General features: G+C 35.0%; 1 long non-coding RNA gene across 1 annotated transcript; it reads left to right on the top strand.

The window, feature by feature from the left end:
• Positions 1–1,448: 1,448 nt before the first annotated feature.
• Positions 1,449–2,084, top strand: LOC118497263. The gene is made up of 2 exons (XR_004899785.1): positions 1,449–1,610; positions 1,937–2,084. It is a non-coding gene; the product is annotated as an uncharacterized LOC118497263 (long non-coding RNA).
• The last annotated feature ends 23,252 nt before the right edge of the window (positions 2,085–25,336 follow it).

The raw sequence follows: 25,336 nt of genomic DNA, 5'->3' as shown, positions 1-25,336 counted from the left end.
GCAATCCAGGCCCCTAGTAGGTGGCATTCAAGAGACAAACACATTGATGTTTCCCTCCCTCTCTTTCTCCTTCCCATCCTGTCTCTAAAAATAAATAAATAAAATGCTTAAAAAATGAGAAACAAAGTTACTACATAATACTAAAGTGATCACGGCAACAAGAGGATACAGCTCTTGTAAACATACACACACCCAATATAGGGACACCAAAAAATATAGTAAAAATCTTGCTGTACTTGAAGGAAGAGATCAATAGCAATACAGTCATTGTAGGGGATTTTAACACCCCGTTGTCACCACTGGATAGATCTTCAAGACAAAAAATCAACAAGGAAACAGCAACTTTAAGTAACACCAAATTGAATGGTTTTAATTGCTATTTACATAATATTTCATTGCGAAATAACAGAATACACATTATTCTCAAATACACATCGATCATTCTCAAAGTTAGACCACATGGTAGGAGATTAAAAAAGTCTTAACAAATTCAAGAAATCTGAAACCATATCAAGCATTTTCTCAGATCACAATAGAATGAAACTAGAAACCAACCTCAGTGAAAAAATTCAAAATCATTCAAATTCATGGAGACTAGGTAGCATGTTATTAAATAATGAATGAGTCATCTATGTGATCAAGAAAGAAATCAAAAACTATCCAGAGACAAATAAAAATGAACATACAACAGCCTAAAATCTATGAAGCACAAGGAAACCAGTTTTGTGAGGGAAGTTTATAGCATTACAGGCATACTCCTCAGGAAAATATTAACAAACCAGATCGAGCAATACAATAAAAAGACCATATGCCATGATCAAGTGGGGTTTATACCTAGGATGCAAGGGTGGTACAATACTCACAAATCAATAAGTGTGATACATCACATAAAATGAAAGATAAAAATAGCATAATCATAACAACAGACACAGAAAAAGCATTTGATGAAATCCAGCATGCATTTATGATAAAAGCTTTCTGAAAAGTGGGCACAGGTAGAGCATACCTCAATATAATAAAAAGTTCATATACAAAAAACCTACAGTCAACATCAAACTCATTGGAAAAACTAAAAGTGATTCCTCTACAACAAGGTCAAAGACAGGGATGCCTGCTTTCACCACTCTCATTCAACATAATATTGGAATTCATAGCTACAGTGATGAGACAAGAATAAGTTATAAAAGTCATTCAAACTGGAAAGGAGGAAGTAAAATTGTTATTATTCACAGACAACATGATCTTGTAGATCTAAAACACTACAGGCTCCAACAAAAAAATTACTATACCTAATAAATGAATTTGGTAAAGTAGAAAGATACAAAAACAATACTCAGAAATCAATGGCATTTTGATACACCAATAACAAACTACCAGAAAAAGAAACTAAGAAAACAATTCCCTTTACCACTGCAATAAAAAAAATGAGGTACTGGTGTTGCGGCCAAGATGGAGACGTAGGTAGAGACCCTTCACTTCCTCATACAACCAAAAGGAGGATAACAACCAATCTGAAATCAATGAACAACTAAAAGCACTAGAAAATCAAACAGCATGGAAGTCCAACAACAAAGGAATTAAAGAAAAAATCAACCAGAACAACCAGACCAGTAAAGTAGCGGACTACAGGGCCAACTCAGAAAAACTAAGGCAACGCTTCAGACCTTGGGGGCATGCTGGCTGCCCAGCATGGTGGAATGCAAACAGGAGGCTGACTTAAGGGGACTCAGAGGTGGTTGTGGTCTATGGTGGTTGCAGTGGTAGGAAAAGCTTCCAGTCTCACAAGAGAGTCTGTTGAAAAGTAAGCTAGAGATGAGCAGGAGAGACACCTTGTTCCCTCTCTGGCCCCTCCCCCACAGGCACCACTGCAGTGCAACAAAGAGGGTTGTCCTGCCTTGGTGAATACCTAAGGCCTTGCCCCCTTACAACCTATCAGCTGTGCCAAGACAAAGAAATATGGCCCAAATGAAAAAACAGAGTAAAGCCTCAGAAAGATAGCTAAGTGAGGATGAGGTTGCCAACCTATCTGACAGAGAATTTAAAGCCCTGCTAATCAAAATGTTCAAACATCTGACTGACCTTAGATGGAAAATGAAAATCACAAATGAAGGATACTCAAAGTGAAATAAAGCAGAATGTTCAGGGAACCAAGAGTGACAGGAAGGAAACCAGGACTCAAAGGAACAATTTGGAACAAAAAAGAAAAAATAAACATACATCCAGAACAAACTGAAGAAACAAGAATTTGAAAAAGTGAAGAGACTCTTACAAACCTCTGGGACAACCTGAAATGTTCCAACATCCTAATTATAAGGGTACCAGAAGGAGAAGAGGAAGACTAAGAAATTGAAAACTTATTGGAACAAATAATGAAGGAAAACATCCCCTATCTGGCAAAGAAAATAGACTCCAGGAAGTCCAGGAAGCCCAGAGAGTCCCAAAGAAGTTGAACCCAAAGAGGAACACACCAAGACACATCATCATTAAGTTACCCAAGATTAAAGATAAAGAGAGAATCCTAAAAGAAGCAAGAGGAAAGGGAGTTACCTACAAAGGAGTTCTCATTAGACTATCAGCTGATTTCTCAAAAGAAACCTTGCAGGCAAGAAGGGTCTGGAAAGAAGTATTTGAAGTCATGAAAGGCAAGGACCTACATCCCAGATGGCTCTATCCAGCAAAACTTTCATTTAGAATGGAAGGTCAGATAAAGTGCTTCCCAGGTAAGGTCAAGTTCAAGGTGTTCATCATCACCAAGCCATTATTATATGAAATGTTAGGAGGGACTTATCTAAGAAAAAGAAGATAAAAAATATGAACAGTAAAATGACAACAAACTTACAACTGTCAACAAATGAACCTAAAAGAAAAGAAAACCCACAAAAACAAAACTGAAGTAAACAACCAGAACAGGAACAGAATCAGATAAATGGACATAACACGGAGGGATTTCAGTGGGGAGGGGGAAGGGAGGAATAGGGGGAAAGGTAAAAGGAAGAAGAAGCATGGTTAGTAGGCATAAGGCAGATGGGGAGGGATAAAAAATGGTATAGAAAACAGAGGACTCAAAGAACTTATATGTATAACCCATGGACATGAACTAAAGGGGAGAATACTGGAGTAGTGAGGGGTCAGGGAAAAGGGGGTATGGGGGGAATTGGGGAAACTGTAACAGCATAATCAATACAAAATATTTTATTAAAAATGAGGTACCTAAGGATAAATTTAACTAAGGTGGTAAAAGACCTATATTCAGAAAAATATAGGATAACGAAGAAGGAAATTTAGGAAGATAGAAATAAATGGAAGAATGTACTGTGTTCATAGATAAGAAGAATTAGCATCATTAAAATATCTGTACTACCCAAATGATCTGCAGATTCAATTCAATTCCTATGATAATATCAACTGCATGTTTCACAGATCTAGAACAAATATTCCAAGAACTTATATGGAACCAGAGAACACTTCAAGTAGCCTCAGTTGTCTTGAGAAAGAATAGCAAAATTGGAAGGATCTCAATACTTGATTTCAAATTATATTATAAGGCCACTGTAATTGAAAGAGTCTGGTACTGGCATAAGACCAGACACATGGTCATTGGAATAGAATAGAGAGCCTGGAAATAAATCCATGCCTTTATGGTCAATTAATATTTGCCAAAGGAAACAAGGGCATACAATGTAGTAAAGACTGTCTCTTCAATAAATAGTGTTGGGAGAAGTAAACAAAATGAAATTGGTCCACCAACTTATACCATACACTGGGATAAACTCAAAATGATAAAATACTTAAATATGTCATGTACATAATAATTCTAGAGAAAAACAGTCAGTAAAATTTGAGACAACTCATATAGCAATATTATGGCCAATATATCTCTTAGGTCAAGGGAAATAAAGGAAAAAAGAAACAAATACATCAAATTGAAGAGGTTCTGTACAGCTAGTGAAACCATCAGTGTAATCAAAAGGGAGTCCACTTATGGGAGAATGAATTTGCCAATGAGACATTGAATAAGAGTTTGATCTCCAAAATATAAAGACCAACTCAACACCAGGAAGAAAAACAATCCAATTAAAAAATGGGTAAAACACCTGAATAGACAGTTTTCCATGGAGGACACAGGTAGCTTATAGACATACAAAAACTGCTCAACACCACTAGCCATCAGAGGTACAAATTAAAATCACAGTGAGATACCATTATGGTGAGGTACCAGTAATGATACCGAGGGCTATCAATAAATCAACAAACAACAAGTGCTGGTGAGGATGTGGAGAAAAGGGTACCCTAGTGCACTGTTGGTGGGAATGCATATTGTTGCAACCACTGTGGAAAACAGTATGGAGTTTCCTCACAGAATTTAAAGTGGGACTGCCTTTTGACCCAGTGATTCCACTTCTGGGAATATATCCAAAGTTCCCAAAACACCAATTCAAAAAAATATAGGCACCCTTATGTTCATAGCAGCACTATTTATAGTGGCCAAGATTTGGAAACAGCCTGTGTGTCCATCAGTAGGTGAATGAATAAAAAATCTGTGGTACATTTACAAGTGGAATACTATGCCACAGTAAAAAATAAGAGAGTCTTACTTTTTGTGACAGCATGCATAGAACTGGAAACTATTATGTTTAGTGAAATAAGCCAGGCAAAGAAAGACAAATACCATATGATGTCATTTATAACTGGAGTCTAAGGAACAAAATAAAGTAATGAACAAAATAGAATCAGAGGTACAGAAACAAGGGACAAACTGATAACTATAAGAGGGAAGGGGACAGATTGGGGCTGGTTTAAAGAAGGTGAAGAGATTAAACAAAGAATTTATATGTGTCACCTATGGTCCTGAAAATGGTATGTGATTGACTTTGTGAAGGGGGTCTGGTTAGAGGAGCAAAAGGGAAAAATTGGGACAATTCTGATAGCATAAACAATTTTTTAAAAAGCTAAAAAAAATAGATTATCCAAACTCACAGGTTAGAAAGAGGAAGATGCTGTATTTCTACTTAGATTTCTAAATTCAATTTCATAAAGATTAAAATTGGGGAAAAATGTTTATCACCAGAAATTGCTATAAAAATGAATGATATAAATTCAAGTGCAAAACTTTGTGGTAATTGCACCCTAATGATTTTTCCCTTCCTTTTCAGTCATGCTGTAATAGAGGAAGGGGTCAGTTCTAATTTTATGTTGTCTTCAGTTCTCTAGGAATATTCCCCTCTCCACACTTTAAGCTTCTTAAAGAAGAGCAATTTGACTTTTTAAATATATGCAACACAAGCTCTAAAATAGTGTTGAAATATTGCAGGTATTTTAAGCAATTTCACTCATTCAGAAAAAATGACTCAAGTAAGAATTGACAATTTTATGGGACTTATAAAATGAATCAATTGATGTAAATCATGGTTTTAACAATATTTATAAAAATTTGATTTTAAAGCAGCAAACGCTTGCATTACCTCTCTCCAGGAACAGGGTAAAGAACTTTGTTTTTTGTGGATTTACTAGTGCAATATATCCTGGACTATAGAGGTAATTGTGTAGAATTTTTTAACCTTTATTTATTAATCTCCTTAGATTTACAGTTGGTTTTACAATAATGATGTTGTTTCCTAAAATGATAACTATGTTTTTCAGCAACATAATTTACCTCTTTAAGTATCTAGAAACACACACACACACACACACACACACACACACGGTCTTTCCATGGTCTGTTTTTGGCATTACGGGACATTCTAAAATAACACCTCACTTGGCCTGGGTGAGTCAACCTATCAGTTTTATTGGTTCTGAAGACCTGTCTTCTTAGCATTGATTATATTATCTGTCAATTTCTTACATATATGATTAAAAAGTAGACATTCATGAAGTAAAACTATATAGAATGGGATTTAAATTTCTTCATTTATTGGTTCTGTTGCTGATGTGCTGACATTCACTACAGGCAAATGGGCTTAAGGAGGCCTTTCACATTATTCTGAGCTCATATGTGAGCAGCAGATATTAGATTATGTACTCTACAGAGTGTCATAAACATTAATTAACTCCCATAACAACCCTGGGAAATGTGGGCTCTATTATGTCTATTTTGTAGATAGAGAACTTGCAGCTTATAATCAAGCCACACTGAGCCAGATACCAAGGAGTTTCCCATAAACAATCAGATACAGTAACAGGTTTGTGCTCACCAAAGAAAGCAGTCATGTCTGACAGTCATTTTCATTCATGATTTTTTTATTCAGTAAGTTGACTCACATTTTTCCTTGTTTCTCATGAAAGTTGTCTAAAGGTATTCTTTTATTTATCTTCACAGTTACTTACCAACACAGAATAATCTATATTATTGCTTTTATCTTTTTATTGTGGTTTTTAATATCAACTGGTATTTGGTTTATCAATTTCCCAGCAATTTTTCTTTTTATGTAATCTATTTTCACACCCATTTCCATACTTCTGCAGGAGTTCTGAAAAAGAGATGGTTCTTTCCACCTTTGAGTAATTTTACCCCTCTTTGCTTCCTGAAATACATGATTTCCATACTCCTGAATTATTTCTCCAATAGTTACTGTGTCAATCTTCTTATGGATTTCTCCATCTATCATTTCTATTTAAAAATCCATTAATACTCTCTCCTACAAATTACTCTTATTTTCCCATATGTTTAATTGTCAAATCCTTTAACAAGTGTTCTTATTTTCATTGTGGCCATTCCCTTAGTGTGTTACTTACTTTAACAGCTTGCAAAGTCTTTCTAATTTGGCATACTGCTAACTCAGATCTCTCAGTGCTATAAGCTTAATGTTTGTGTTTTTTCCAAAATTCATATGTTGGAGTGCTAATGTGCAATGTAATGCAATTAGGAAGCAGGGCCTTTAAGAGGTGATTAGATTATGTGAGCAGAAAGAGCCCTCATGAATGGGATTAATACCTTTATAAAAAAGCCCCAGGGTACTCCTAAATCCTTCTACCACAGAAGAATAAAAGAAGTTAGCATTCTGTAACTGAGAAGACGCCCTCACCTGACCATGCTGTCCTTATCCAGGACTTCCAGCCTCCAGAACTATGAGACATAAATAAGTTTTTCTTAAACTAGCTAATCTGTGGTATTTTGTTATGGTAGTTAAATGGACTAATACATTGAATAACCAGATAACCTTTACTTCTTCGTATATTTTATAACTTTTTAATATTTTAAATTAATTTTAAACACCTTTCCATTATTTATCATTGTTTTATAAGTCCCTATCTTCAAATTCTAATCTTTCTGATCTTCTAATTTCCTTTGATCTTCTTGATACTGTATTTCCCATATATTTATATATTTTTTTCTTTTTTTCGCTATTGCTTCTTTTTGGTATATTTGCAACTCCTTTCTTTCACATCATCAAATGCCTCCTTAACAAAATCATCCATCTCTCTATTCTTACAGGCTGAACTTCCACTATCTTCAACTACTCACTGCCTTGTAGATTGTAGTAAATAACTGTATAATAGATGTAACCGATAAGAAACAGTGTCTATAAAGTATTCAATAAATATAGAACTAACATTCTTCTATTTCTATTTAACTAAACTTTATTTGCATGTTAAGATTCTATTCCATGGTCTGAGATCTGGTCTTGAGTCTTTGCCTCAGAAGATACTTGCTAAAGAAGTTGTCATGTTGTCAGATTCTTACACAGGACTTCACGTCAGACCCTGTTGACCTGTTTCTACTTTCAGTTGCTTATAGGTAGCAGATGCTTTTGTACAATATCATGTTTAGAGGAATGTGACCATTCACTTGTTTTATGATCACAATAGGCCATGATGCTTACTGAAGAAGTCTAAGATATGTTTTACATGGATTTCCTATGAATCCATTTCCATTTTTGAGCCTTTCTTCCCCCATCTCTCTTTACCCCTCTCCCGGTCTTACCACCCAGAGCTCTGCCTAGTATTGCAAAATGCCTCTTTGAGGCACTGAACTTCTGTATTTTCTTCATTTATATCTAACTTCTTTTTTTTAAGCCTCCATAGGAAGGGCAAATCCCCAGGTCTCACTCACAGATATTTATTTCATGTATTTCATGTATTAAAACCCCTCCAAACATTAAGAGCTTAGCTCTCTGGGTCTAAAGGTAAGGTGCACTTTAATTTCTATTTTCCTTACTGTCATGTTTGAACACCAAGTATAACATTCAAGCTCTTAAAATAGGGATGCTTTTGGTAGCAGCAAAGTTCTTCAGGGGAAAAATAATAAACCTCCAGGTATAAGCCAGAGAAGTAACATCTGGTAGCATTTTGGATCTTTCCATATTGTCACATGACCACAGTTTTGATAGAGCGAGAGCAGAACCTCAGCTCTGCCCAGCAGGCTTGTTACCATCAGAGAACAGATGAAGTAAGTCCTATCATGGTATCCCTATATTCACTCCTGCTGATTTCTTTAAGCAATTTGAATGTTGTCTATGGCTCATTCTCCCCCCAAAATCACATGAACATGCTAGACTAAATGGGGTAGGTGGAGTGAGCAGGAAAACCAGAGCTAGAATACTGAAAAGGTATGATTTATTAGTAGGTATCAATGTAACTGTACATTCCAATTCTGTTGGTTTATAAACTATGAATTTTGTTAAGCTAGGAATGATATTTTCTAGGATCCAGGTAAAAGTTGGTAAAAAGGAGAATAACATAAAATTGGAAGGTGGTAGTCAAGCAATAATAGTTACTCGCTAAAGATTATAGCAGTCAGATGTAGTGAGAGGGAACATAAATATAGCTAATGGACTCTAGCTGCTCTTTACTCTTTTCTGGCCCATGCCCAACTCTTAAACCTATTCACTCACCCTGTTGAACAACAGTGGTCCCAAATCTATGATCAGCTGCATGGTTCTAGATCCAGAATTTTAATCACATGAACGCTTCAACTTCCCAGACAGCACCCTTCATTTCCCCTTCTTATTCCTAATTTGGTGCTTAATTGGCTTCCTGATGCTTGCAGAAGATTTCTGCTGTGATCTTACCTACATTCCAGGCCCTGATTGACTCAGGTCTCCCCTATAGTGTAGGGTCTAATCCCCGTTATACTTTCCCATAACACTTCTAGGGGCTCTGATACCCATAGTGACCTATGAATGGCACAGGGATGAGCTGAGTATTTATTCTGTTGGGTTCTGGAGCTTCTTGCATAAGGCACAAGGAAAGAGAAACAATTGAGTCATAGATGTGGAAGTTCAAAATATACAGGAAACCTGTGCATTAAACTAAATAGAAAAATATCAGCCCTGTCTGGTGTCACTCAGTGGATTGAGTGCCAGCCTGTACAAACCAAAAGACTGCTAGTTTGATTTCCAGTCAGGGCACATGCCTGGGTTGCAGGCCAGTTCCCCAGTAGGGAGTGTGTGAGAGGCAACCACACATTGATGTTTCTCTCCTTTCTTTCTCCTTCTCTTCTCCTCTCTAAAAAGAAATCAATATTTTTTTTAAAAAAAAGAAAAGAAAAATATCAATACAACTTGCTGTTATACTAAATCAAATAATTTCCAATATTTTAATTCTCATTAGAAGAATGTCTTAATGTCTCATTTTTGTGATTTCTAAATATCTGAAATTATATGTCACAATGCTTTTTGTTTTTCACGTTATATATGATAAAGGATATGGTGTCTTTGTGTATGTACGCAACAAAAGTACAATTACTTTAAGACTTTATGCAGCCCTTTTGATTTTATTTTCTTCTAATCTTACTAGTTTTGTAAGTACTAACCACTACTTCCTTAATATTTGGTTTTCTTCTTTGTTCTGTAGAATATTATTTTCCTAACAACACCAACAAAAGTTTTCTACTTACCAAACCCTGTGCTCTGGAGAAACTGATTTGGAAGAAATGGCAAAAGAAAAAATATCTATCTTAAATTTCAGTTAATCTTGATATTAATTTCTACCATGCATATCTATATTAAGTTCTATACAAAATGATGAAAGTTATTTCTATACCTTATAGTTTTCAACTGGTAAAACACATATAGTTTATTGTTTTAGTTAGGAAATAATGTATTGTCATAATAAAAAGTATCAGATATTACAAAAATTACCAAAACATATTATATGGCTTAACCAATAAAAATGACTATTAAATATTTAGTCTTCCACATTTTATTTTCTGCTAATGTCATATCTGTAAACATACACATACACCCATATACTATAGGACTATACTATCTGGAAAGTTCTTTTTTTTTCACTTAATAGTTTATGATTTTTTGTGTATTTGTACATAATTCTATTAAAATATTTAAGTCAAAATTGTTTTTCTTTTTAGTGAGAACATCTTTGATCTTAAAGAATTATTTAATTAAAAAGTATCTTCTGCTTACTTTCTTAGCAATTAATATCAATCAATATTGATAGCACTTACCCTAAAATTCTCTTAAGCTGTCTAATTTAAAACTAAGTTTATTTAGGGTGACAATATGGACAATATGCCAGTTTCTTATTCTGAATGGATATTTGAAGGGGTTTTTTTTTGCTTACTTTTGTGAATTCCTCTAAAAATCTATTGATACTAAGGAATCAATATGTAGTATGATACCCAATATCAAGATGTATTAAATAATGATTTTCTGATATGCAGAAAATTATAAAATAGTGATAGTACAATGTATGCATGGCTTCCCAAAGCCATAGGCATTAACTGTAATATGGTGCTATAAGAAAAAAAAATACTGAATACAAAAAACTCTGCACTTTGATTTATAATAATAGTTACTTAACTTCTTTCCATCTCTTTTATTTCATTATAAAAAGGGAACATGGAATTTACCACTATTACATGTAGTTGTAAATACCACAATGAGACAACAAAGCACTGAAAAAAATGAGCATCGTTAAAAGATTAAAGCAGGAACTTAGGTGTTGTACTGCACAGGTTCATTTTCAGCCCTACCACTCACTAGCTGGGTGATTATAACCAACTTAGTGAGCCTTTCGGTGCCTTGGTTTTCTCAACTGTATAATGGATATGATCATTATCATCACAATAGTATTCATTTTAAGATTACTGTGAAGATGAACTGAGTTACTAATTGAAAATTAGTTGATAACATTGACTAGTAAATTTAAAGGTGTTGTCAGTAGTAAGAGTTCTTTTTTTAATGAAATCTAAGCACAGGAATGCATTTCATATTTTGAAAATTAAATGCAGAAAGGCAGAACATATTATTTCCATATTGCTTCTTCCAAAAAGTTATACAAAAAAGAAAAAAGAAAAAAAGGAAGGAAGAAAGGGAGGGAGAGAGGAAGGGAGAAAAGGGAAAAAGAAAAAGACAGGTAATGTTGCATTTGATATAAAAAAAATGCTGTTTCTGGTGCTTCCTAAGTAATTGAAGTCTGTCTTTAGAATGGCAAATAAAATAATAAAACACCCAGAAACATTCACTGTAAAGATTGCTTCTCTTTAAAAATTTTCTGGGGACTTAGAAATAAAGAACAAACTGACAGCGAACCAGAGGGGAAGTGGGAGGAGGGTAATGGGGGAAAGAAGGGGAAAGAGCAATCAAAGGAACACAAATAGATGACTCATGTGCAAAGACAATGTGGGGGTGACTGTGGGAGTTGGGGGATACAGGGTAGGGGTGAGCAATGGGGAACAAGGTGGGACAACTGTGACTGAACAGCAATAAATTTTAAAAAGTAAAATGAAAAATATTCTGGGGAGTTTTATAATAATATAGTATACTACATTATAATATAAATATGCCTGTAAAATTTCTTAAAATTGGAAGATATTTATAAATTAAATATTATAAAGAATGCCCAATAATTCTTTCAAGAACCATTAGAAGATACAGAGAAATGTAGACATTTTTGTTAATCATACATAATTGCAGGAAAGAAAAAATACATGAACACATAAAGGTAAAATATACTTATTTGCCATCCTATCACCATTTGTTTCATAGTGAATTTATCTAAATGAACCTTATTTTATAATTAAGAATGTATTTTATGGCCAGTAAATTACTTTCAAGATATGCCCTGCAGCTCTATAGAATGCCACCAGGACACTCTGTCTTGAATACAATAGAGGAATTTTTTATATTCATAAAATGAATGTTTTCTGTCCAGAATTGCTTTTGATTAGTACAAGGCTATATTACTGCACTGACTTTTTCTCAGAAACGACGCAAGTGTATTTCATCAAAGTGCAGTAATTGTACTAGAAATAAGATAGCAATGGCATTTGTTAGCTTTGACCCTAATGGCTGTAAAAGCTGCAGGAAAAATAGAACTTTGTGCTACCTTTGCATGAAATAATGACTTCCCATTGCGTGCCTGCTTTTATGGACTTAATTTGTATAAGAATTGATAATGCTGGGTGTGTACTTATGGCTTTTCTTTTTTGAAGATCCACTTTTCATTTTCGAATGATCCTGTCATTGTAGCTGGTAGAATCAAAGAAAAATGGTTTGGGCCTTCAGCATGAGCAGTGTAAACTAGAAAGAAGAACATTTAAAGGACTGAGACTCAGTTACAAACTCAATGACAGCAACTGGATAATCAAGCAAAGGCTACTGTGGCCCCAGCTGTGCAGCTGGCCTGGGGATAGGGAAGAAAGATACAAGGTTCCCTGCCCTTATATTTGTAATTCCATAGAGCCTCTTCCACTGAGAGCTGGTGACCTCTGGTTCTCTACTTAAACTCCCCAAAGATAGCTACTCAGCTTGAAAAAATGCAATTATTATTTTTATTATGCATTACCCATATAATATTTAAAATCTGGACAGGTGAAAACAAAACAAAACAAAACAAAATTTGTTTTGCCTGAATTATACAAAATTATCTTCAAAAATATGCAGATAGTCATGAATTGTTTCGCTTTATCTCATGCAGTTAGAAAGTATAAGGCTATTTTTAAATATATACTAGGGAAGGGTTTGGTAGGAGGAGAAGAATACATAATGTCATTAAGGAAGTTGTAAAGAAAGAAGTTACTGAAAATTTGATAACCTAAATGCTTTTCTTCCCCATCCCCAAGTGTGTTGAGGAGTGTTAAGGAGAAAACAACAATTGAAGGAGGTTTCTCGGTGGATGCAACAGAAAACCTGGTGCCTGGTCTCAGGTGAAGCACAATCTTAGAGAATATAATTTTTCACTCTCAATTAATTTATTGCTCAGTTTTAAATTTCAGTACTTTTATTTTTTTAATCAAGGTTATAAATAGGATCTTTTTTCACTCAAAGACTCTTAAAGCTAATAGGGAAGCCATATAAACTCAATCATATGCCATTTTGTGGTTTTAGAAAACTTAAAATGACAAGCACTTCAATCTGTTTTCCAGGATTACTTTTTTTTTTTTGCAGGGTTAACTAAGAACCTAAAATTTTTTTACACTCAATTTGACAGAAAAAAATAAACCTAAGGAAGTCTTCCTGATGGATTCAGTATTTTGGTAAGGAGCCTTCAATGATATATTGTTATTTTGTCAGAAGTTGATATCTAATTATCATTTTGTAGCAGACTCTTAAAGACTACTGATATAAAATACTGTACACAAATCAGATTTTTTTCTTGGAAGAGAAAAACTAAAATAAATGGTGAAAAAGACATGATCGGAAACAACAAATATTAACAGAATGCATGCACACCTATTTTTTTTTAAGGCTGGACTGGTGAAAAGGCCAAATTCAGAACTTAACTAAATCTAATATATTTTATTGTCCCAAATGCTTCGATCTGGCTTAGAGCCACCTAAACTTCAGCCTGAGAGATTCCACTGTTCGAAGGATATGCAGTGAGCAGAGCAAACTTCATAGCACACAGAGGAGGTGACAAATGATAGAACCCTAAAAGATGAGTGTTGCTTCTCCTATCCATGATTGTCAGGCCTCCTGATGGTAAGGGAAGTACTGACGGTATTGTATGCAAGCAAACCTATGCTACATTTTAAGTGATCACTTTTCTTTATTGTTCTTTTCTGAGCTAAACATAAGTTAGGACATCATCTCAAATATTTCCAAATATAACTATATTATTTATTTATATAGCATGTTAAATAATGCTATATAATTTTTTGTTATAATTTTGGATCTGACACAGTCTTGTATTTAAAATAAATATCACTATCGTTTATTTAATGTCAACTTTGAATGATTAGTATTCACTATCTTTAATTGAGTCATGGATTTTTGAGATAGATATTATCCTTCTTTTAAGATGAAAATACTGAGGCCCAGGCAGTCTAAGTAGTTAAGAGTTAAGGAGATGTGAATCCAGTCAGTCCTTCAGACCTTGGTGCCTCTAACAGTGCATCTCATTTCTTTGTTTGTAGAAAGCACCGATGCAATTTTAGTTAATATAGCATTTCTCAAAAATCGATTGCACATGTATTTAAATATTAAAAAGGAGATTCCTAAAGGTCTTTAAATGTGTCTGTTAAAAAGTTAGTTTTTCTTGCAAAATCACTACAGTTTCTTACATACCTGTGAATTTCATAAACTATCACCAGAAAATAAGTATTCAAATGTTTTGTTCCTTTATTCTGTACCAGACTTATAAGAAGCTGTCTTAATGGATAACTTTGTTTAATTAACATGACAATTTTATTACTTAAGTGGTTATTTTATCTGTACCATTATCATCTTGCCAATAAAAAAACTCAAAAACAAAGAAGTTAGGTAATGTGTTTAAGGTTATATAGCTAGCTAGTGGCAGACCTAGGATTTAAACATTTTATTTCCTCAATCTAAAATCTTAGCTACTATGACAAGTGCCTCTTTAAATAATATTCCCCATAGTATGCTTAATCTGAGTAAAGATAATTTAATACCACATTTTCACATACAGCAATATTACTGCAAGCCTCAAAGTTAGAAGTATTTATTGAAACTGCCCAGTTATGAAATAGAGTTAAAATTCATTCACTTACAGTTAATCATATTTTATACTTAGTTTAATAGATAGATTAAGCTATAACAAATCATTAGAATGTAAATCATTTATTGGGCAATGAGAATCCACCATTATTTTGAAATTATTGTTTTTGTTCATTTTTTTAAAGTGCTTAAGTGACCATATTTAGGAAGCATCACTGTTAAAAATTAGAAGTGCATACTGATGGAAGCAAAGCAGAAAGAAGATAAGACATTTAGAATTTTATTGAAGTAATTCTGGAGAAAAATGATCAGATACTGAAAGTTAAGGTGAAGAGAAAGGTGGACAAAAGAAAAATTGAGAGCTAACTGGGACAGAGAAGGAGCTCTATGGAAGATGATCTTGATTGCCTGTTTGGATGAAGAGGTCCTTAATCCAGATAGGGAACATAGGAGAGTGATGAAGTTTTGGGCTAGGAAGAAATTAAGTCTGAATGGGACCTTTTGAATTTTAAGTGCTTAATGTCCAGTAGGCTCTGGTAAAATCACATCAGTTGACTACAGAACTTCTGTCAGGCACAAAGTCTTGTTTACCTTAGAATTCTTGAGGAATACAACCATTAGTATCAAGTAGCAAGAACTCAGTAAATACTAGAGTGACTGGGATTCAGGGGAAAGATCTAGACCACAGGCTTTTGGAAATCATGGTTGTGGGGGAGAAAGATAAGTAAGTTGTCAACCTCAACCTGAGTATGTTCACTAAGAAAAAAATATTAGCTGATTAGCTGAGAGGAACTCTGGAGAACCACTAATATTAAATACCAGGCATAAAATTAGTGACGAGAGAGGGAGAGAAGGGGGCACAGTGAGAGACTAGTCAGGAAACAACTAAAGTATCATGTGTCTCATGATGGTGGGAATAAAAAAAAAGCAAAAGATGTCCTGTAGGACAGAGAGGACTGACTGGTTTCTTCAGCAGGATGAGATGAGGATTTCAAAGTTTAGCTTGAAAATGAATGACAGTGTAGAAAAGGAGGCAGAATGTGTACTACAGAAGACCAGTTGTGAGGGAGAAAGCACTTAGAAACCCCCAAAATTTTGGTGAAATTGTGTATGATAGGATAAAGTAAATGATCAGGACATAAAATTTGACACACATGATATCTAATATGTGTGTGTGTGTAGATTCTATTACATATACAAACAGTTATGAGGAAATACGCTATAATGTAAATGAAAGACAAAAGCCTCTGGATAACGTGATTATGGATCATTTATTACTGGTTTAATTTTTTTTTTTTTACAATTTACTGGTATTCTATAAGCTGGTACAGATTCCATAGTCACACAAATAGTGAAAATACGAAAAAGAAAGAGATATTTGGCTCTATATCCCTTAACTACCAAAACCCAAGGACCTCTTACACCCTAAATGATTCTGATGTCACTCATTAAGGTTAATGTAAGAAAATACAGTGTTGGGAGACATTGTCCATGCATAATGATTTCTGGGAGGTAAGAACCGCTGACCTGACCTGAAGCAATTTTATAAGAGCCTGCATTTTTGTTCAAAATTCTATTAAGTAGATGAGGTGAAACACCTGACCAGTGGTGTCACAGCTACTAATGAAAGGCCATCTGCACGTGTGTTTAAGTAGAAAGTGTAATATGCCATGCATCATTTATTAAAGTTCACATGTTGAAACAGGCAATATTAAAGCTCTTGGTATTATCTTTCACCTGTGACTAGAAAGACAAAAGTGGAATTATTAGCCTGGGAGAGACCTTGCAAGATTATTCAGTCCATTGCTTGATCTTTAGGAGAACCATAGAAGTATTGTATATACTAGTCAACCAGTCAACCAAGATTTATTGTACATTCACAGGTGAATAGCTTTGCATAGAATCTGGCTCTCAATACCATCAGAGTCATGTTTTCCCAAGAATTTAAGTCATTTTAAACAGGAGCTAACAAAGGTTCAGAAAAAATATCCTGTTTATTTAGTACAAAAAAGTAACACCTCTGCTATGCAGGATTCATTGTGTGCATAAGTAGGAATAAATGTGTATAAAGTGTAGCCTAGTCACCTAAAAATTCACAATTACTGGCAATCCCATCCCACTTACCCCACTTCATACTTATAATTATCACCACAGTTTCATGGCACCCAGCTCTGAAGCATCTGAAACTTATCATATGTTCCTTGGAAAGTTAACAAGCACACACATTACATATGGCAACAGCTTATAGAAGTTTGAGAGAGATTAGATATGTTGTTTTAATTCTAAAGTATAAAAAAATATGTTTTTGTGGGAAAGCAAAATGCAAAATGACTAATGCAGCTAATTCAAACTATAGCTTATATCCAAAAGGAGGTCCCCACTGTTGTTCTGCAACTTGTTTGCCAGTCCTCCAGATCTCAGCTCAGCTGCAAAACCTCATATGCTACCAAGTTGTAGTACTAACACTTCTGTGGCTAGGATCTAGCCAGCTGCTCTGTTAGAAACAATCTGTGTTCCAGGGTTTCTGGTTCAGAGACCATTTGGAATGTACACTCTTCCTTTTTATAACTGTAGAGACAAAAGGCTAAAGAATTCAACTTTGAAATTTGGTTTTTAAAAGGCGTATATATTGTTTGGTTGATGAAGCATAGATTAAAGATACTTGTCACACCAGAGCTGGGCACCAGTAAAATGTCTGAGGGGTTTATGGAGTAATCTTATCTGAATTCCAAACTTCAGAAGGAAGAAGTGTGGCTTTCTGGTGTATCCTACAGGCATAACATTATGCAGGAGGATATATAAAGATGCAATGGTGTGATTTACTAATAAGGTAGAATGTAGAATCACAAGTCAAAGAGAAGGTTCACATTATCCACAGAGATTTGATCTACTTATGAAATGAAGAGTGAATGTCAGCATTTACCAGGTAGCGAAAGTCTTTATGAGGAAATCCTGGTTCTCCATGCTATCTTATATTAAACTTCATACTTGCCTAGCAACACTGTGTCTTCTGAGTAGATTTAAAGGATTATGAATTAGTGGAGTAAAATCTAATTCTGTACACATTACTTTTCTCAGATGGTTTATACAGATATAAATGGACACTGTGAGATTCCTCTGTAGTGTTTGTGAATGGGCTGCCAGTGTGGTACACTGATTTTAAAATATATTCTGCCTAGATATCAATTTTACACATTGTTTGCAGGTCAAATCATCCTATTAAAATGCATTTTCTTTAAGATTAGCTATAAGAGTCACTACTGGGTAGCTAATCTCTAATAATACTTAAGGAGAAAGCAGTTTACTAAATGATAATTTTTTAAAGATTCATATTATACTAAGGAACACATGTGTAATCTATATCACAAAACTCTTTGCAGCACCCTGGTGGAAGAACTAAGATGTAGAGATGGTGGTGATGGAAACTACCTATCCCAGGAGACCCATCATGTAAACTGGAAATGTGAAAAGAACTTCTCTAACATACCTTTAACTTTCTGAAGTCTGATATTAGCAGAAACAACCTGAATATGCCTTTAAATACTTGAAAATTGATATGGAGAAAATAGACCAAAGCATGTAACGAATTGTCTGATTCTATCTCATTCCCCTTTGTGAACATTAAATTAGAATATCTGTATGAGTCCTTTTCGCAATTCTAATACTAATCCAGAAATTGAGCTGTTAAAACTGATTTCTAGATATACTACTAACTGCTGGAATGAGGACAATCAAGTCACCTTATTTCATCCTGGGAATAATTTGTCTGATTTTAAAACTGGGAAATTAATGTCAAGATATACATATCATATCTCCTCCACCTAGAACAGAATATATAGAAATAAATACTATAGTAAATGCAAAGCTAAATTTAATATTATTAGTTAGAAACAAAAGCTGTTATGCATAAAATAACATAAAGCTTTGATATTAATATCATATTTAGCCTTGTAAATAAAGTGCAATAGAAATAAACAGTTCAGGTTTAATAAAATCCTTTAGCTTTCAGGGTGTGGGCTACAGTGAACATGGATAGATCTCTATTAGTGTAAAGTTATTAGAATGCTCGCAGTTAAGTAAATATTTTATTGTTCTATTCAACAGTTTACTTTTATGAGGAAAATTTAAGAAAAATGAGCAGCAAACATAAAGGCTAATGTTAAAAACAAGCCAATCCTCCAAAACCAAGGACTTTAGAATTTTATGACTAACATCTAATTCAAAATTTTATTATAAATAGTTAGCAACAGAAACTTGCTTAAGATCACCAAAGTTCTTTCTTTTATTAAAGGACAGTCTCCTAGATATAGATTAAATTATTCTATATTTTGTTAAACTGAAAACTTAATCCAATAAAACCTCAGTTTCTTTCAGATTTACCACTGCTCAACTAAATTACTCAACTTTGAGTCAATATGAATTTCAAAGTTAAGTTAAAGTTAAAAATATGTTCATAAATTGCTCATATTTAATTTGTTTTACAACCACAAATTTAACAATTTAGACACTCTGGTGCATTTTTAATAATAAATTTATTGACTTAATTTATTGTTTCCTCAAGCACATTATTCAGTGCCTACTCTAACAGTGTAATGTTCTAAGCAGTGCAAAAATGTAGCTGTTGATATACAATGAGAGATAGATGATAGATAGATTGATAGATAGATAATAGAGAGATAGGTACCCCTGTAGTAGGTATGTCCAAATATCCACTGATGGCAAAAACACTTAATTTTTCAATTCAAGGTAAACTTCAGACTTAGATGCACTATTACATATGATACCCACCCCTTACATTCCCTTTTCTGGGGATGAGGATGCAAGGTGGGCATAGGTATATATTATTCCCATATTTGTTTGGGAATAATACATCTTTGTTTCCCTCTCTTTGCTACCTTATCTGGTTGAAGGAATATATTCACCTTCTGTAGATTTGGGGGTCAGCCATGAATCCATGCAGATTTTATCAGTGGGGATGTGAGTAGGTATGATGTTTATCACACTTCAGTAGAAACTTTTAGACACACTGCAAGTACCCCATACTCACATATATTTCACTCTGAGCTTCTTTCCTCAACCAGAGTCCCATAATAAAAAGACACTGAGTGGGGCTGAGTCCAGCAAAGCCCAGAATATCCTAGAAGAACTGCATCTTCCCTAAAGTCCCCCATGTGACCTTACACAGTAAAAACAGGATTGTTAAGACCTTAAGATTTAAGGTTGTTTGTTACCACAGTAAAAGTTGAAAAATATAGATGTTTGCTGCTGTAAAGATAATCTGATGTGTCCACTAATTGAAGTTCAGATGGAACCCACCAAAACAAAGTCTTAAAACAGCCCTTTAGCCATTCCAGGGCCTGGTGATACACTCCTGAACATTGATGAAAATGAAACAGAGGGAGAGGAGTTCATGTTGTAGTGCAAGGAGGCAAATTTAATAAGTAAATTATTTTATATTTGATAAGATAATAATTCCATGGAGAAAATAGAGAAAGGTGATCAAATGCAAATTGATGGGGCAGATGAGATTTAGAACAGTGTTTGAGCAAATCCTTATTTGGAAGGTGACTTTTGACTAAATACATTTAGAAGTCAAGAAATTAGGCCATGAGTTTATGTGAGTATATGGTGTCTTAAGCAGAGGAAAGAAAAGGGAAAATTGCCCTGAGGTAGGAGCACAACTAGGTATTTAATGAAAATGAAGGGGAACTATGAGTTTAGAATAGAATAAAAGATGAGGAATGTGTCAGAATCACCTGGAGGGCTTGTTAAAATGCAGATTTTTTTCAGCTCCCTCAGGGGACTCTCATTCTATATGAGTAGAGAGTTTGGGTAGGACCCATTCTATTTGGGTAGGACCCAAAAGTTTGCATTTCTATCAAGTTACCCAAGAATACTGGTGATGTTCCTCCCACAGGCACCTCTTGGGAAATACAATCTAGCATTTCTTTGGTAGTGAGAATGTGAGGACATTTGTGTTTACTCTGAGTGAGACCAAGTGTTACTGGAAGGTTTACAGCAGAGAAAAGACATTATCTGACTAACAAGATGATTATGGCTGTGTTCAGAATAAGCAAGAAGGTGGTAAAAGGGAAAGCTTGAAGACTAAAAAGTATTGAAATATAGGCCTTTAAACAGGCCTTAGGTAGAGATAAAAACTATCCCTCTAGTTTTCTAAGAGGGAAGGAAGTTACTGATTCAGGTAGCAACACATTGAGAGCTCTTACATTCTATGACCTTAATTTCCTCTGGCAAGGTCATCTAATTTTGGTGAATGATAAGTTGGGAAGGGGCATTTGTTACTTGTGTAAGGATAACAAAAATGATTATGTAACTAATTGCCTGAAAAAAAATCTTATAATTATCCCAGATCATGCTTGTATCAACAAATGAGGCTATGACTATACATTTCTAATTCAGAGATGTTAAATGATACATGTTTATGCATGCTAAACTAAAAGTAGAACCATTCCTGGCACCAGATATCCAAAATCCAAGCCAAATGCAGCTTCCTGGAGGTTGCAGACCCTTGAATTTTGATGAATGCATAATTGCAGAATGACTATGTCATTATTTTATATATAATATCAATATTTTTGAATTTCTGCCAAATATTTCAAATAAAAGTTCAGCAAAATATTGAGTAAAATAAAATAAAAGTATGTTGATAAGGTATGTCTATAATGTAGGATCTAAACAGTATGGTGATTACCAGAAGGAAAGGGCAGAGGGAGTGGGGAAAAGTAGAAGAGGGTATGGGAGGATAAATTGTAATAGAAGGAGACTTTGTAACAGAGAAGTCTGGCTAAAATCCTGGGTGGTGAGAAGAACCTGATGTGACAAGAGTCCTCCTTCGCAGAAGATTGGAGAGGTGGTAGGCAGAGCCTGATGGAGGCAATAGTAAACAATCTAGTGCAGTGCCAGCAAGCATTGCCCAGGTAATGGAGCAGCACAGTGTGACACAGCAGAAGGAAGCTTACAGAAACACATACCTCAGGCTAGTGAAATGTTTACACACAGGTGTGGGACTTTAAAAATGAAGCACACTTGGAAACTTGCTCTCTTTCCTCCTCCTCATTAGCGTGGTCAGGGTGTTGGGGGCCCAAGCATTCCTGTGTTGGTGGGCTCTGTAGACCGGGTGGCCTGGTGACAACCCAACACCCTCCATGCCTAAGAAGCAGTGGCAGTGCTGGAGACTGGCACTGCATGGCTCTGCTCTGCCAGGCACGGGGACACACTGGAGAGCAGACCATCAGAGGGACAGAATGCATGTTCTGGGAGCAGGTAGTGGCCAGAGAAAAGGGCAGTGCATCATGAGTAGGATGCCGGCTTGCACTGACTCCAAAGACCCTTGGAGCAGAATGGTGACTGGGTACAAGCTAAATCACCTGTATTTTCCAAAGAATGGTATTTTTACATGGGAGAAGGAAATCCAGGCAAAGCCTTGAACTGGTCTGGCAAAGGGTGGTTGGGTTATTTGTCTTTGGGTATGTTAAAGGAATGGGCTTTGAAGCAGACACACAGTTATTCTTACAAAACTGTACAGTCTTTAAATAGAAAACTCCTTTTCTTTTTCACCAAACCTCTGCCTCCAGAGTCCATGGGTGGCAGGCAACAGAACTCCACATGGCTGTATGGTAAAGACTTGGGATGATGGACACACAATACAGTACACATATGATGTATTATAGAATTGTACACTTGAAACCTATATAATTTTATTAGGCAATGTCACTCCACTAAATTCAACAAAAAAGGAAATAAAATACTGAAAATAATTTACTAAAAATATATGATGGAAATGATGATAATGGTGATAATAATGGCATCTAAGAGTTCTGAGTTTTATTATGTGACAGGCACTATTCTAAGATTTTTCCTGTTTTAACTCATCTCATCCTCTTCACAATGTGATGAGACTAGTATTAACATTGTTCCCATTTTACTGATAAGGAAATTGCAGGACAGTTGTTGATTCAAAGTACATTGAGTGCAGAAGGAGCAGGGAGATGTCAGCTCAGAAGTTCTGGCCAAAGTGTCCAGTCTGAGCTTCTTAACAACTGTATCTCAGATGCATGGAAATATCATAGAATAATAAATTTAATCCCTTTCTTCTCCCTTTAGTGAAGTGAACTATGGGGAATGGCCTATACTGCTGCACAGTAAATACAAATAGGAAGTTGTTTCTCTATCTGCACAGAAACTTAGAACTCCCTTAAATATATAGGCCAAAAAAGCAGGGGAGAGATACAAAAGCAGGGTGCATGGATATGAATGGGGACGGAAAGGAAGCAAAAAGAGCAAATATACCTTCTGTTGGAGCTTCTAGCCCATTCTTTGAAAAAGACTGTATCAAATCAATATGCTTCCCTATACATCTCCAGATAGCCACACCAACCATACTTACTAAGGGCAGACATTTGGCTCTTTTGTCTTTGAAAGGAGAAATTTGTAGAAAGAAGAATAAAATGTTAAATATAGTTTTTTTCCATTTAATGACTTGTAAAGAGACATATAAAAGGTTTTCTGACAGCTTCACCCTTTCCCTTCCAACATTTTCCCCATAATTTTGCCACTTAAAAAAAAAAGTTTAATTTTTAGAGTTTTTAAGGACAGTGCATAAAATAATTGTTTCTCTTTAATAATAATTTCTCATAGTTTTAGAGTTCTTAAAAGGAAGAAGTAGAGAGTTCCTTCCATTAAAATTGCCACTCTACCACTTTTATCTCCTTGTAAATAAATTATTCATAATGAACATTTAGGAGGTCACTGAAGTTAAAAGGCCTACTATTCCCTACAGAATTGAAATCATTGAGGCTTTTGGCCATATTTATCACTTGTAAAAAGAATTTTACTGACTAGGAATGCATTTACAATGTGTCTAAGTAATGTCTGAGCGTGATTTTCATTTACATGACAATGATCCTTCCCACCCTTTTCTTACAACTTTCCCTTCAAACTGTATGATGTTTATTGGTTCATTATTTGTAAAATAGTAAAACCTCATCTGAAAAAAGAGTGTGTTGTGTCTTTAATTTAAAAATTGCCTCAGGGCCCTATGGGGTATATTAAATCTGTCTCTTTGCCGTATATCTTGATGTACATTTTACTTGAAACCAGGTGTTTTGTATATTGAACTTTTTAACACTGCAGGGAGGTAAGTATTCACAGCTGGAGTTTTATGCTTCGCACATTTTCATGTTTGAGAACAAGAAGTAACCCCTAGGAAAAACTCCTCCAGCATGAAGAGAGTCCAAACAAAGCGCTTCTGTATCTGGTGGCAGGACAGGGATATGATGAAGTCACAGATATCAGACCTGAATGCAAAATAGATGCCAGTGAAACCTAGACAGAAAATTTCAAGGAATCCAAGTGCACAAGTTCTCAGATCAATCACAGGCGATGAGGTTGTCACTGCACAGAAGGGCTGAAAAGCAGCATCAAAGCTTCAAAAGAGAGGGCAGAAGCTTTTGTTTGGCCAGCTTTTGTCTTCATCATCAACATTGCAAGCCAGCTCATATACCCTGAAAGGCCGAGTTAATCTATTTCTAGTGAACATTGTTCAACTGTGTGTAGTTAGCCCAAAATCATTAAAGAAAAATAACTAGGTTGGCACGACCAAAAAATGCATTGATTTTCCTGTGGGGTACATTTATATGAATTGAATTTTTTGTGCATGTTATTGTCTGCATGAGAAGAAAGGTGACTAACCTCACAAAACAAATGCACTTAGCAGCAGTGCTTCTTAGCCTCAAAAATACACATTGTGCTTGTAGATCAGGACATAAGATGGTTTATTGAAGTTAAAAGCATAATGTTTCCAATTAATTTTCTTCTGGATTCAGTTTATCCTCTGAAGTCTTCTTAAAAATATGCTTTCCACTATTTGGTTAAACTTTTGAGAGAAATTTGTCACAGTATTGTAGTGAAAAAAAATTTTTATGGTGGGTGGGAAGGGATCTGGTGAGGGGAGGGAATCAGTGGAGAAGGGCAGGATTAGGGAGATTAAACTAATGTTCTTCTTAGTGTGTGGTTTTGATGACTTACTGTACTGAAAGAGTTTCATTTTAGCTGAAATGTTTATTGACCGAACACTCCTCTATACAAATACAGGAGGACCTGGGGTGGTGAGCACATAATACAATATAAAAATGATGTATTATAGAATTGTACACCTTAACCCTATATAATTTTATTAAGCAATGTAACCCCAATAAATCCAACTTAAAAATTAAAAACAAAATACAAATATCCTACTGCATTTGGTAAAATGCTAATTGCTTTAAGGTTTTTATCTTTTGAGGGTATGCACCTCTAGTGGGTACAGCCTAAACTCTGCCATCTTTGTCTCAAGCTAAATGAAAGCCTCCCTTTTTATGTGCAGTGGTGCTCTAAGGATCTCAAAGACTCACTCTTGTTTTGATGTCAACACTTCCATGCCTGTGATGGCTGAGCATTCAATTTTGTGTAGCTCT

This window comes from Phyllostomus discolor, chromosome 11 (assembly GCF_004126475.2).
Source record: "Phyllostomus discolor isolate MPI-MPIP mPhyDis1 chromosome 11, mPhyDis1.pri.v3, whole genome shotgun sequence".
NCBI classification, from domain to species: Eukaryota; Metazoa; Chordata; class Mammalia; order Chiroptera; family Phyllostomidae; genus Phyllostomus; species Phyllostomus discolor.
This window is presented reverse-complemented; position numbering and strand designations above follow the sequence as displayed.